The sequence below is a fragment of the Triturus cristatus genome, chromosome 1_2, assembly GCF_964204655.1.
Source record: "Triturus cristatus chromosome 1_2, aTriCri1.1, whole genome shotgun sequence".
NCBI lineage: Eukaryota > Metazoa > Chordata > Amphibia > Caudata > Salamandridae > Triturus > Triturus cristatus.
The window spans coordinates 62,305,378-62,319,131 of NC_140580.1; positions in this window are offsets into that span (position 1 = coordinate 62,305,378).

The following is a 13,754-nucleotide window of genomic DNA, read 5'->3' on the forward strand; positions in this document are numbered from 1 at the left end:
CAGGACTTCATGGACTCTGCGTAGGTTCAGTTCCGTATTTCGGTGCGGCATGAAGCCTGACTGATCAGGGTGTATTAGGCCTCCAATTATTTTTACTAAATGATTAGCCAGTAGCCTGGCCAGCATTTTGGGCTCTGCATTGAGGAGCAAGATAGGGTGGCATGTAGCACAGTCGGTTTTGGATTTACCCTCTTTATGGATGTCGACGATGGTGGCCACCCTTTGATCCAAAGGTAATATCCCCCGCTACCAGTTCTCCTCGTACATAGCTTTCAAGTATGGAGCCAGTTCATTCAGCCTGAGTTTGTAAAGTTCGATGGGAATGCCATTTGGACCCAGAGCCTTACCGGAGTTTAATGATCGGACCGCTAGCGCTATTTCGTCTCAAGTCAGGGCGCTTTCCAAAAATTTACGGTCGTCAACCGAGGGTGTGGGGAGAGTAATATCCCTCAATATTTCATGAGAGTCGCCTTCAGTGTAGGGTGCTACGGTCGTGTACACTGTGTTAAAATGGCTGGCAAACCGGTTGACGATGTCCTGTGGGTCCGTTATGGGAGCCATATCTGTATCTCTAAGCTGAGGGACCAGTCTGCTTGCCCACTCTTTTTTATCAAGCCGGGCTATAAGTTTCCTGGCCTTGTCAACTAGGTCATTTATTCTGCCCAGCTTTTCCCTCCCCAAAGTTTTGGCTCTGTCAGTCACTAGTGTCTTGTTTAAGGCGGAGCGAATGGAGTGCCTCAGGTGTGATGCCCGTTTCTAGTTCATCTCCACCTCAGCATCTGAGATATCTTTCTGTCTATCTTTCTTCCTCCCAGTTATTAATGATAGAGCTTGACCCCGGATCACTGACTTAAAGGCTTCCCATAGCGTCTGAAAAGAGTCCACTGTCCCCTCATTCTCCCAGAAGTAGTCATCCATGGATTTGATCAGGTCTTTATGAATTGCCCGATCCGATAGGTAGCACGGGTTTATGGGGGCAAGTCTTCCCACCCGTGTTTGGTTAAGGACTATGTGTACCCACATCGGGGAGTGGTCAGAAATACCCCTAGCTAAGTATCGAATTTCATGAATGTGCGTAATTTGTGGTGCGGGGACTATAATTTAGTCAATGCGGGAGAGACTATGGTGCGCACCGGAGTGGAACGTATGCTGTATTTTGTCTGGGTTGTATGTTCTCCATCCATCAACAAGCCTCATGGCCTCCAGAAAATCTGGCAACCAGCCAGACGACTGCCCTATCACACGAGGGGGGTGTCGGTCTAACGTGCCTGAAACTATGGAATTGAGGTCGCTCCCAAGCACTAGCAATCCGTCCAGTAATGCAAGTAAAATAGCGCCCAGGTCTTTAAATGTTGTAACCTGTAGTCCAGGCGGTATGTAGACTGACATGAGCGTAATGGTCCACCCCTCCCATGTACCCGTGATCCCTATATATCTGCCCCGTTCGTCAGTCCATGTGGAGTTTACTGTGAGGGGAAATTATTTTTTCAATATGATACCCACGCCCCGCGAGCTAGTTGTGAATCCAGCATGCGCGATCATTGTATAGCCCCATCTGTGCATTGCCTTACATGAATTCCCCACCAGGTGCGTTTCTTGAAGCATGACAATGTCAGGGGCCTGTCTCCTAATATATTGAAGAACCACACTTTGTTTGATCTTGTCCCCAGGTCCGTTAACATTCCAACTTAATATTTTAGCACTCGTGTCCCACTGCGCACTCATTTAGTCCCAAATAAGTCTCTGCATCCTCTGCGGTGAGATCAAGATGTACTGTTGATGTAGAAACCACAACATTAAACAACCCCCAGCCCAACAACCCCCCTCCCCGCTTCCCTGCACTCTGGGCATAGAACTGCCCATTCACAACTTGCAGAGTGTCTGTCGCCCTGGTGATTAACTAAAAGTAGATGTAAGTAGGGCGTATTGTCCCTTTCCCCTGTTCCCCCTTATAGAATGTTGTAATACAGTTCCCAAGAAGAGTCACGTTCAATAGTGCCAGGTGGTGAAAACCGGGAAAGGGACCCCGGAGGGTGGCAACCACCATGGGTCCACAATACCTGAGTCTGCACTCCCGGGGCCTCCTTTAGGTCTGTGGAGGTCTCACGACCATTCTGTGTCGCTTCAATCCCTTGTCAAGGATGCCGGGCCATCGCCGCCGTTATGGTTACCAGTGTGTTGATCTGCCTGGCTCTCAAGCCAGTTGGATGCCGCCTCTGGGTGCTCGAAGAACCAGGCTCGCCCCCCAGCCTCCACACGAAGGCGTGCCAGGAAGAACATTGCATATTTAAAACCCTTCTCCCTGAGTTTCTCCTTCACCTTCAAGAAGGACCGTATCTGTTTCTGTACCATTGCCTGAAATCCGGGAAAAGGTGATCACGGCATTGTCAAATTGGAGTGGGGGTGCTGTTCTAGCATTCTGAAGGATCACATCTCTGTCCCTGAAATTCAAGACCCTCGCCAATAGTGGACGTGGGGGTCTCCCGGCCTTGGGCGCTCCCCTGGAACCCTGTGTGCCCTCTCGATGACGAAAAATTTGCTGAGGCCTTTGGGCTGTAGCTGGTTATGGATAAGGTCCTCCACAAAGAGGTCTGGCGCCTGTCCCTCCGCCTTCTCCGGCACCCGCAGTATACGTATATTGTTTCGCCGAAGCCGCCCTTCATAATCATCCAGTTTGAATTCGGCAAATTTGCAGAAAGACTGCAAGTCTCGAACGTCACTCTGGAGTTGTGTGACATCTCCAACTAGGCTCGTCGTTGTGATTTCTACTTGTTTGCTCTTTTTGTTGAATTTAGTGAGGTCTGCACGGATAAGATTGACGTCGATTGAAAGGGAGTCCATCTTGTGCTCCAGGGAGGTTTTTATGCCAGTTATGGCTTACATGACATCTTTTAGAGTCAACTTTGGATTTTCTCCTCCTGCGTCGCTCACAGATTTACCCCTGGTGTGAGGCTCCTGGGGCGAGTCCCTGGGGAAGCTGTATCGGTGAAGTTTATTGGTTTGGACGGTTTTGGAGCCCTTTGACCCTTCTATTTTAGTCTTGTCCATGGCGGCGTCTGTGTGAGTTCAGGACAGCGTAGGTCAGTCCCTGTTCACCCCGGGTCACAGCAGCCTGTGTTTGTAGAGCTATTCCTGGGTACCGCAAGCCAATGAGTCCTCTAGGCAAAGGGGGTCCCGGGAAGTTGAGGTGTGCTTCTCTACTCTGCACACATGTACCTTCTGAGTATGGGTGGTAGTACAGGACTGCCAGCCCAGTACACTCTAGTAGGCCTTGGGGTGCAGCTATGATGGCTCAGACAGTCTTCTGGACCTCGCACCTCCCCGACCAGAACACCTCTAGGCCCCTCCAAGCATAGCACAGGGCACCCTCAGCAAGAGTGGGTCGTCTCCTCTTCGTTTTAGCCCTTTACCCCTTCAATTATGGGGAGGGTAGTACGGGGGAGGGGGGGAGCCCCTATGAGCCCCGATGAGTCCCACCACAGGCACCCCACTACTCCTCACCGTGTCTTCCACCGCGCACCGAGGGTTTAAGTGCTGCCTCGGTGTTTCACAAGCCCCCTCCTCCTGCACCGCGTCTCTGCACAAGCTGGGTCCCTCCGCCAGTTGTCGCACCGTCCTCCAGGTCTGGCGGGCATAACTCAGTTTGGTGATGGCTCCGGTTCAGGCTGCAGAGTCTGCACCGGGTCTTACCGTCGCGGCGGTCCGCTGTTCTCGGTCCCTCTGTCTGCCACACGCAGCACTTTAGGCCCCAGCTCATGTGTCACTGTAGGCCCAAAATGAACGGGCTCCCAGCGTCAGCAGTATTCGATTCCGGGTACCCGGAGCCCCCAGCAACGGTTCCGCACCCCTTCCGGCACGGCTTACTCCTCCTGGGACTCGCATAGGTGCATCGGATAGACGTAGGGGAAATAGGGATTACGGAGCGAACGAGTTAGGCGGCCATCGCGGTCCACTGCTTGGCCACGCCACCCATGCTAACTTTTTTGAACAAAGAGCTGAATCCAGCTAAAGAAGCTAACATTTTTGGTGAGATTTTTATTGAAAAAGAAGAATTAACATTAGATTACATTTTTAAGAATAATTTAACTTGTAGTTTGGAAGAAGAGGAGAAAGCTTTCCTGAACATGGTGGAGGAGAGGAGATTGAGTATGCATGAAAAGGTAGGGAAATATAAAGTGAGTGAGACAATTTGGGACATTGAGACGGGAAAAGAATTGAAAAATGGAGCTAGTCCAACTTTAGCGTTAGATGCACCACAGAAGGGTAAGCTGTGCATTACAAGAGGGAAATCCCAATATGATACATATTTTGTTGGGACTAGTGAATGTCATGATACATACTTCATTGCAACAGGATGGGGTTTCAGAGGTGGAGAAGATACCATTTTTCCAGGAGTGTATTATGTTTGTGGGAACAAGGCTTATTACAAGTTGCCTGACCATTGGTATGGCACGTGTTATGTGGGCCTGGTTTTTCCAAATATTTTTCATATAGATAAAATAGAAGATGTAGAACATATTAATTTACTAATGCGCTTCAAGAGGGAAACTTGGTTTGAAATTGTGGGTGACATTTTTGGAGCTTTAATTCCAGCAGTGGGAATTTCTTTAAATGCTAATGGGATTCGGAAACTGTCAACAGTGGTGGATCGCTTATCGACAAATACCGCTGGAGGGTTTCTTTTGGTGAATACGGAATTAATTGCCGTACGTGCTATGTCTATGCAAAATAGACTTGCTCTTGATATATTATTGGCTAAGGAGGGTGGAGTTTGTGGAATGCTGAAAGTTCAACATTGTTGCACTTACATTCCAGATGAAAGCAAAGACCTGAAGGTCTATATCAAAAATATTACTGATTTGCATGAAGAATTAGTACCACTTGAAGCTGAAAGTATCTGGACTAAAATAGCTAATAAGGTGATAGCTGTTAAGAGTTTTATTGCAAAAATAGGTAGTACTATTATAGGTAAGATATTGTTTCCTTTAACTTGTATAATTGTTGCTTTATTGATATTGAGATTAGTGTGTTTGTGTTGTAAAAACAGGGGAGGGAAAAAGAAGTTAATTAAAAGAAACAATGAAAAGAGAAATAAAAGGTTGAAAAGAGAACCACAAGAAATTGAATTAGAAGAATTAAGGGAGAGTGTCTACTTAGAAACAAAGAGGGATGATGAAAGAGTGTCTGGGGTGTAGTGTTGTGTAAGGAGGAAAAAGACATTTCAAATTTCTCCTAAAATGGGACTAAATTTCACTAAATTTTTTTTGTGGATTATTTGGTGATAAAAATCACCAAAGGGGGGATTGCTGGAGCAGAGTTTTCTGTTGAAAATTCATCGGGTTTTGAAGCTTCAGTTGTCTAAACGTGGTAAAGATAAAATTACTAATTCTTTAATCATTAATTATTTGTTTTGTGTAAATGTTTTATTAATCAACATGTATGTATTAACAAGAGAAAACCCGACACGAGGGAACGCTTACGTGTTGCTATTGACAATGTGGATGTTTTATTAAATAAACGTTGCTGAGTGCTGTTTATCTTTAAGCACGAAATGCTTTTGAATTAATGCTTTTCTGTGTTGCTAAAGCTAGATAATTGCATACACATAAGGGTATTAGTGGGGTTAACACTGTTTAATCACTATGCTGTGGTAACGTTGTTTTGTCTCTTTTAATTAAGATGGTCTATTGTGGCCTATTGTGGCCTACTAAAAGATGGCTGACTTTTGAAGCCTGGTTTCGAGTGAGAATTTGTGATGGAAAAGGCCTTGCTGAATATGGACGCGAGTCATCTGTCCACAGTCCTTGCCTGGTTAAAACTTTCCGTGAGGACAGCAGCAGATCTGGGCATGTTTCCAGATGCATTGGGACAGCAGCCTTGGCAGCCTTGGAAAACAAAGGAGCTTTAAAGAAAGACTCTAAACTGTGAGCTCACCAGAGGAAATGTGTGGAAGTTGAGAAGAAACATTTTAAGATTTAGTTCCTGTTCTGTTTTTTTATTTTTGTGACTTTTTCTGAGCGGAGATTTTTCAAAATGTAGCGATGCTACATCCTTTCCTTCTCGCTCTGCTCAGCGGTTCGGCGGATGAAGAAAAATTAAATGTTTCTTTCCTTTGTTTGAATTATTATAAATATACTAGACCAGAGAGGGTTCCATCCCATTGCGTTTTGATTTCTTCCCAAACCTGCGTTGGTGAGGATCGATGCTGTGAGGACGGTGACTTGGGAGATTTCTACTGAGAGACTTGTCCTGATGACCCATTCTGACATTTAGCTAGAATAGGTAATTATGAGAAAATGATTTATTCTGATTAATTTCTTTTGACTAACTTTAGATAAAGAATCATAATTTTAATACAGTGTTGGTGATTATTTCTTGTCAATTATTGAGTACTCTATTTGATTATTGATGTATAGATTGTTTAGATTATGACAATTGCAATAGCTAGGTCTTATCGACCTCGATGTAGGTGCGGGGTTTAGGAGTTTAAGAGTTTTCTTTCCACAGGTTCAATGCTAGTAGAGTATTTGAGTGTATGTTAGTGAAATGGGCCCTAGTGTATGGTGAGTGTATGTGCGTGTAACTGTGAAATTACTCTATCCGTGGAAGTAGGGAGATTTTGTACACCCCAATCTGCATCAAGTTCCTGGTAGCAGAGTGATGATGGTTATTGATGATTGTCTTGATCTGATTAGATTGCTTGTACATTAGCTTATTGATTATTGATTATTGATTGATGTTGGTATATGTACTAATACTATATGTTGGAGTCGTCATGTTGAGTTATATGTAGTGCTTCTGGAATTTGGGAGCTAGTAGCAGTTCCGTAGTAGGGCAGAGGGAAGTATATGCTGCTCTCGGGAAAGACGGGATTGTTGGTCCTGTATGTATGCAGGAAAATTCACATTGTCTGGGTTCGGAATCAGTGACATTGTTATATGTTACTATTAGAGATATTTCTGGTATATAAGGAGTGCGTATGGTAGTGAAGGTTATCTATGAAACTCTGGTTTTAAGTCCCAGGGATCCGTAAGGTTCGCCGTTAAAGCTTATCGCGGGAGAAGTAATAGGTATTCGCTGAGCTTGTTTGAGAAACTTTGGTGTGTGTTATAATTCTGTAGTGGAGCAGATTGTTCGCTGTTCTCGGGAAAAGCAGAATTCTGTGTGTATGTACTATATTTTCTTGTATGAATGTGCGTGAATGTTTATACATTTAGTTGATTGTAAGACTCTTTGGACAAGTCCTAGAGGAAACAGTTAATGAATGTATGTTAGAAGGGCAGAGTAGAGGGATGTGCTACTGTGTCAACGAGAGGTTTCTTGTGAAATAGATTTTCTTTATTATTCTTTGGTTAGCGAAGCAGACAATGGAGATGTTTATATGTTGTAACTAATAGATTTTGTAGAAATTCGACACGAAGTCTACTGAGAAATTTTGTAAAGGAGGGGTAGACGACTGACAGGAGACAGGAGCGAGAAACTGCAGCGACTGCTGACGTCAAACAGACCGCGCTCTCATTGGATATTAGATCAGAATAGTGCTCGCGCTGAGATTGGTGCGTTGGTGTGAGCCGCGCAAGGATTGGTAGAGCTATTCTAGTGACGTAACGTTCCAGGATTGGTGCGTTAGTGTGAGTCGCGCTGTTATTGGTTGAAAAATCATATTGTGTAGTTGTATTGCGGAAGGGATTAAAAAGTTTTGGTAAGCGTTAAAATGTATTACCAAGAGGAGAAAAAGAAAAAATCTTTGTTCAGAAAGATTAAAAATTGGTTCGACAAGGATAAAGATGTTAAAACGAGAGAGGGTGAATTGTTACCTCCATCGAAAACGCCTGCATCCTTCATGGCTGCGAGATATGGGTATCATACCTGTATATGGTTGGAGAATTGGGTTAGGTATACCAAAGAAGATGGAGTTTTAGCATTTCCAGAACATGGTTCATTTAATCTGGGTGTGTTGAAAAATTTACGGGAAAAGATGTTATGTCTTGACCCAAGACCAAGGCCGACACAATTCGAGGCTTTAGTGGAATGGGAAGAGGAAGTACATGAGCGAGAGAAACAGAGGTCTGGAGGCAACTATAGGTATATGTTTGGGAGGAGACATGGTCGTGAAACTCATCATGATCGAATGACAAGATGGCGAGATGCTAGTAAGTCTGAGGGATTATATCCTGTGAGAACAGTTGAAGAGGGAGCAGAAAGGGTTCCTGAGGCAGAAGTGAGAAGATATGGAGTTAATGAATATGAGGATGAGGTTTTAAATGACATGATTTACAAAAGACCACCTCCATATAGACCGGAACCAGAAGAGAGTACACCAATTGTATTACCAAGAGGAGAAAAAGAAAAAATCTTTGTTCAGAAAGATTAAAAATTGGTTCGACAAGGATAAAGATGTTAAAACGAGAGAGGGTGAATTGTTACCTCCATCGAAAACGCCTGCATCCTTCATGGCTGCGAGATATGGGTATCATACCTGTATATGGTTGGAGAATTGGGTTAGGTATACCAAAGAAGATGGAGTTTTAACATTTCCAGAACATGGTTCATTTAATCTGGGCGTGTTGAAAAATTTACGGGAAAAGATGTTATGTCTTGACCCAAGACCAAGGCCGACACAATTCGAGGCTTTAGTGGAATGGGAAGAGGAAGTACATGAGCGAGAGAAACAGAGGTCTGGAGGCAACTATAGGTATATGTTTGGGAGGAGACATGGTCGTGAAACTCATCATGATCGAATGACAAGATGGCGAGATGCTAGTAAGTCTGAGGGATTATATCCTGTGAGAACAGTTGAAGAGGGAGCAGAAAGGGTTCCTGAGGCAGAAGTGAGAAGATATGGAGTTAATGAATATGAGGATGAGGTTTTAAATGACATGATTTACAAAAGACCACCTCCATATAGACCGGAACCAGAAGAGAGTACACCAATTGTTTCTCTGATAAGAGATACGCATCGTATCATTGAGACAGAAAATGTGACACCTGAATTAAGAAGTGGTAATCCTTTCAGGGAGAGAGAAAATAGAAGCAGAATTAGCCAGAACTACATCGGAGTTGACTGAAAAGATCAAGGAACTGACAAAAAATCTAGATGCTGTTACGGTACCCGTAACCATAGGTCCGGTCATGCCTGTTTTTGATAAGCAGAGGAAGGGTGAGAATGGTTTGGTCATTCCATATGTTGGGAATAGATTGACAAGTTTGGCTGGTCCTTCAGGAGATTCAGGGAAAAGGGCAAGAAAATTCAGACATGACACCTGTAATGAAGGATTAGAGGAGTCTAATTCAGGACTGGATGCTGGTGAAGCTAGTTGTTCAGGGATGCCGATTTTAGAACCGCAGAAGAAAGTGGTTCCAGTGAGAAAATCTACTGAAATAACAGCTGAGGATTTGAATGAATGGATGAAAGTTCTTCAAAAGAGGGATAAAGATTCACAAGCAATTGATGTTGCTAGGTTACGTGTAGAATTAGAAGAGCTTGTTGCAGGGACAGTTCCAACCGAAATTCTAAAAAATCATCATGATGGTGAATTATTATTCATGTGTAAGAATATTACCTGGAGAGCGAGAAATACACATGACAGATTAAGAGCAATAGCAAATGACTATGGAGTTGACATTGATAAAGTGAAAGTTTTGCAGAAGTCTTACAGGATGGATTTCACAGACAAGGATATAGAAAATTTGAATGGTACTGGTAGAACAGGACAGATTAAAGAGATGATCGCTTTATTGCGAAAGTGGGGTGATGTTGAAAAGTGGAAGGATAGATGGTACAAAAAGAGAGAAGAATCAGGGGATAGGACTTATTCAGCATTTCCTGTGAGAGAAAAGGAAAAACCAGTGGATACTTATCCTATGAGAGAAATACCTGGAGGAGGATATGTACATGTTCCATGGACCAGACAGGATATTTTGTCATTTACGAATGATTTCCCTCGATTGAGAGAAAAGCCCGTCGAGTGGTACAGGCAGGTAGACAGGTTTGTGAAATTGTCAAAAGTGCTGTGGATTGACCTGAATAGTCTGTTTGATATAATTGTTCCAGCAGACTTGTGGGCTGAGTGTAAAATAGTTGTGAGTTGGCCTACTGAGGAATATCCAAGGGATCAGAGAACAGGAGCACCAGATCCAGAAGTAATGAGAAAGTATGAGCAGGTAATAGTATACCTGAAAAATAAAGTACCTCCAAAAGAAACAGACTGGGTTAAAATAGATCGAACACATCAGGAAGCAAAAGAATCAGTTCATGCTTTTTACGAGAGGCTGATACTGGCATTTAAACAATTCAGTGGAGATGAACACCTGGGTGACAAGGATTTGAGTCATTTTGTATACAGATTTGTATATGGCCTGAGACCTGAGATTAGTGAAAGAATTTGTGCGCATACTGTGGATTGGCAGAGTAAGAAAATAGATGAGATTCTGAGACATGCAAAATACTTCAGTGATGAGATTGAAGCAAAACAAAGAAAGCTGAAAGAGAAAGCAATGTGGGCACAGGTGAAAGTTGCGGAAAGACAGGAAGCACAGTTGGTGGAACAGGCGAATAATCCAGGAAATAATGCAGGGAATAGACCTAGGTATGCAGGGAAAGGAAAGGGGAATCTTGAGGAAGCAAAAAAGAAGTTCCCATGTCACAACTGTGGCCAACTGGGACATTGGAGATCTGAGTGTACCAATCCACCATTAGTGAATAATGAGGGAAACTCCTTGAATCAACAGGTGCAGAACGAGGGGAAAAATCAACAGCAGCAACAGCAGAAAGTTGTGAGACAGCAGAGTCAAGAGCCAAAACCGCCCTTGCCGCAGAATAGAGGAGCACAAAAGTATAATCCGGATTCGGGATTCTACAATGATGAGCAGGTAAACAAACCAAGGCGTTCTAACCAGGTACAACAGTACTTGTTAAAGAATGAAGGGAGTGAGTCTGAGGGTGATTATTGACGGTGCCGAAGAGAGGAGGAAGAGTGCATACTTGGTGCAACTCTAGAAATAGACCAGACAGGACCATTTGTGGATGGAAAAATAAATGAAGAAGGTGTTACTTTTTTAGTAGACACAGGTGCGACAAGATCAACTGTCAGGTCAACAGATATTAGAAATCTTCCTCTCTCGGATGAAGCAATCCAAGTAGTTGGTGTAGCCAATACACAAATCAGAACACGTCTTACTGAACCAGTAAGAGTACAAATAGGGAAATTTTCAGACATGCACAGATTTATCGTCTGTGACACAAGTCCAGTGAACCTGTTAGGTAGGGATCTACTGTGTAAGATGAACTGTACAATTTTTTGTACACCAGATGGAATAGCTTTTGAAACACCAGATGAGGATGTTTTGTACCGAATGACTCTAGAAAATAGAGAAAGTGAGTTAATTGGTGCATATGCTGTGTTTGATCCAGAGGATTTGCCTCAAGAGCTGAGAGACACAGTGAAAAGGACAGTTTGGGATTTTACTGGAGAGGATGTGGGATTAATGAATAATGTAGACCCTGTGAAAATTTCAGTGAAAGAGGGAATTACTTATCCTAACATTCCTCAGTACAAAATGACACCAGAAATAATTGAGGGAATAATTCCTATAATTGAGAAAATGATTCAGCAGGGAGTCCTGAGAGAACTACTGAGTAGTCCGTGTAATTCACCGATAATGGGGCTAAAGAAGCCTAATGGGAAATTCAGGATCGTACAGGATTTGAGAAAAGTTAATCAAATTGTGGTGACATGTTGTCCTATTGTGCCAAATCCATCAGTGATTTTGTATCAGATTCCACATGATGCGGAGTGGTATACAGTGATTGATTTGTGTCATTCTTTCTTTTCAATTCCATTGCATCATGACAGCCAGCCGATTTTTGCATTTAGATTTGGCCAGCGTATTTTAGCATGGTGTCGTATCCCACAGGGGTATACGGAGAGTCCTTCAATATTCAATCAGTTATTGAAAAAGTCATTGGAAAGTTTGATCATGCCTGAAAACTCAGTATTAGTGCAGTATATTGATGACCTACTTGTGGCATCAAAGACACGTGAAGCTTGTGAAGTAGATACTATAGCTTTACTGAATCATCTGGCAGATGGAGGGTTAAAAGTATCTCCAGCTAAATTGCAGTTCTGCAAGAAAGAGGTGCATTATCTTGGACACAATATTGAGAAAGGTCTGAGAAAAGTGACTGATGACAGGATCAAAATTATCAGGGAAATGAAAGCCCCAAAGACCCAGAGGGAAGTGAGAATGTTCCTGGGAATGGTGGGTTATTGTCGTCAGTGGATAATTAATTTTTCGCTGATAGCAAAGCCACTGATTAAGCTGACTAAAAGTGAGATGACAGACCCATTGGAACTAGATGGAGAACAAATGGCAGCATTCGAAGAGCTGAAAAGCAGAATGTGTGAAGCCCCTGCTTTAGGTATGCCTGATTATGAAAAGGAGTTTGAATTGTACTGCAGTGAGAGAAATGGATGTGCACTTTCAGTGTTAATTCAGAAGCATGGATTACTGAGAAGGCCTATTGCGTACTTCTCATCGACACTTGACCCTGTAGCTGTGGGTTTACCAGGTTGTCTGAAATCTGTGGCTGCAACATGCAGAAGCCTAGAACAGAGTGAGGGAATCATAATGGGATATCCTGTAAGGGTATTCGTACCTCATAATGTGGCAATTCTTTTGACGAGAAGCAGAACTCAGTACATGTCACATAGTCGGTTGACTAAATATGAAAAAGTCATTCTGGGAGCATCAAATGTGACTCTTGAGAGATGTGTGAATGTGAATCCAGCGACATTGTTGCCGGATATTGAAAATGTGGGTGTGAAAACAGAAGATGATCACAATTGTTTGGATGTGCTTGATTACTGTACAAAACCGAGACCAGACATAAGGGATCTTCCCTTGCATGAGAGTGATCATGTGTTGTTTGTGGATGGATCATGTCTGAGAAATGATGAGGGTGTGCTATGTGCAGCATATGCAGTGTGTAAGGTTTCAGAAGTAATGGAAGCATCATCATTGAAAGGAGTGAAATCTGCGCAAGTTGCTGAATTAATTGCATTGACAAAAGCTTGTGAAATTGGGAAAGATTTGAGAACGACTGTGATGACTGATAGTCAGTATGGATTTGGAGTTGTGCATGACTTTGGCCAACTTTGGCTACAAAGAGGTTTCTTGACGTCAAGTGGGACTCCAATAAAGAATGCTGAAGTGATTGGGAAATTGCTTGAGGCGATACAGCTGCCTAAAGAATTAGCAGTTGTGAAATGTGCTGCCCATGGACAAGGAGACGATTTCGTGACAGTTGGAAACAGATACGCAAACGACATTGCACAATACTGTGCAAGAAATAATCAATCTATTAATCGGGAACGAGAAAGTGAAATGTCTTTTTGTTCTGTGATGTTTACTAATGTCTTAGAGACATGGGATGAAGTGAAACAGTTGCAGGATGAGGCAGAGGAGGAAGAAAAGAAAGATTGGATTAAGGCAGGTTGTGCCCCGAGAGAGACAGACCATGTTTGGGTCTATAGAGATGGCAGACCAGTAATGCCCAACTCCATGCTGTCAGCAATGGCAAGGATGTATCATGGCCAGGGACATTTGGGGAGGGATGCGATGGTTAGGTCTTTCAAACAAACCTGGTACAATGCAAAGTTCAGGACAATTGCAGAAAGTATCTGTCAAAGATGTTTGATTTGCCAGCAATTTAACACTGGGAAGAAGACAGTGGTGAGTCTGGGAACAATAGG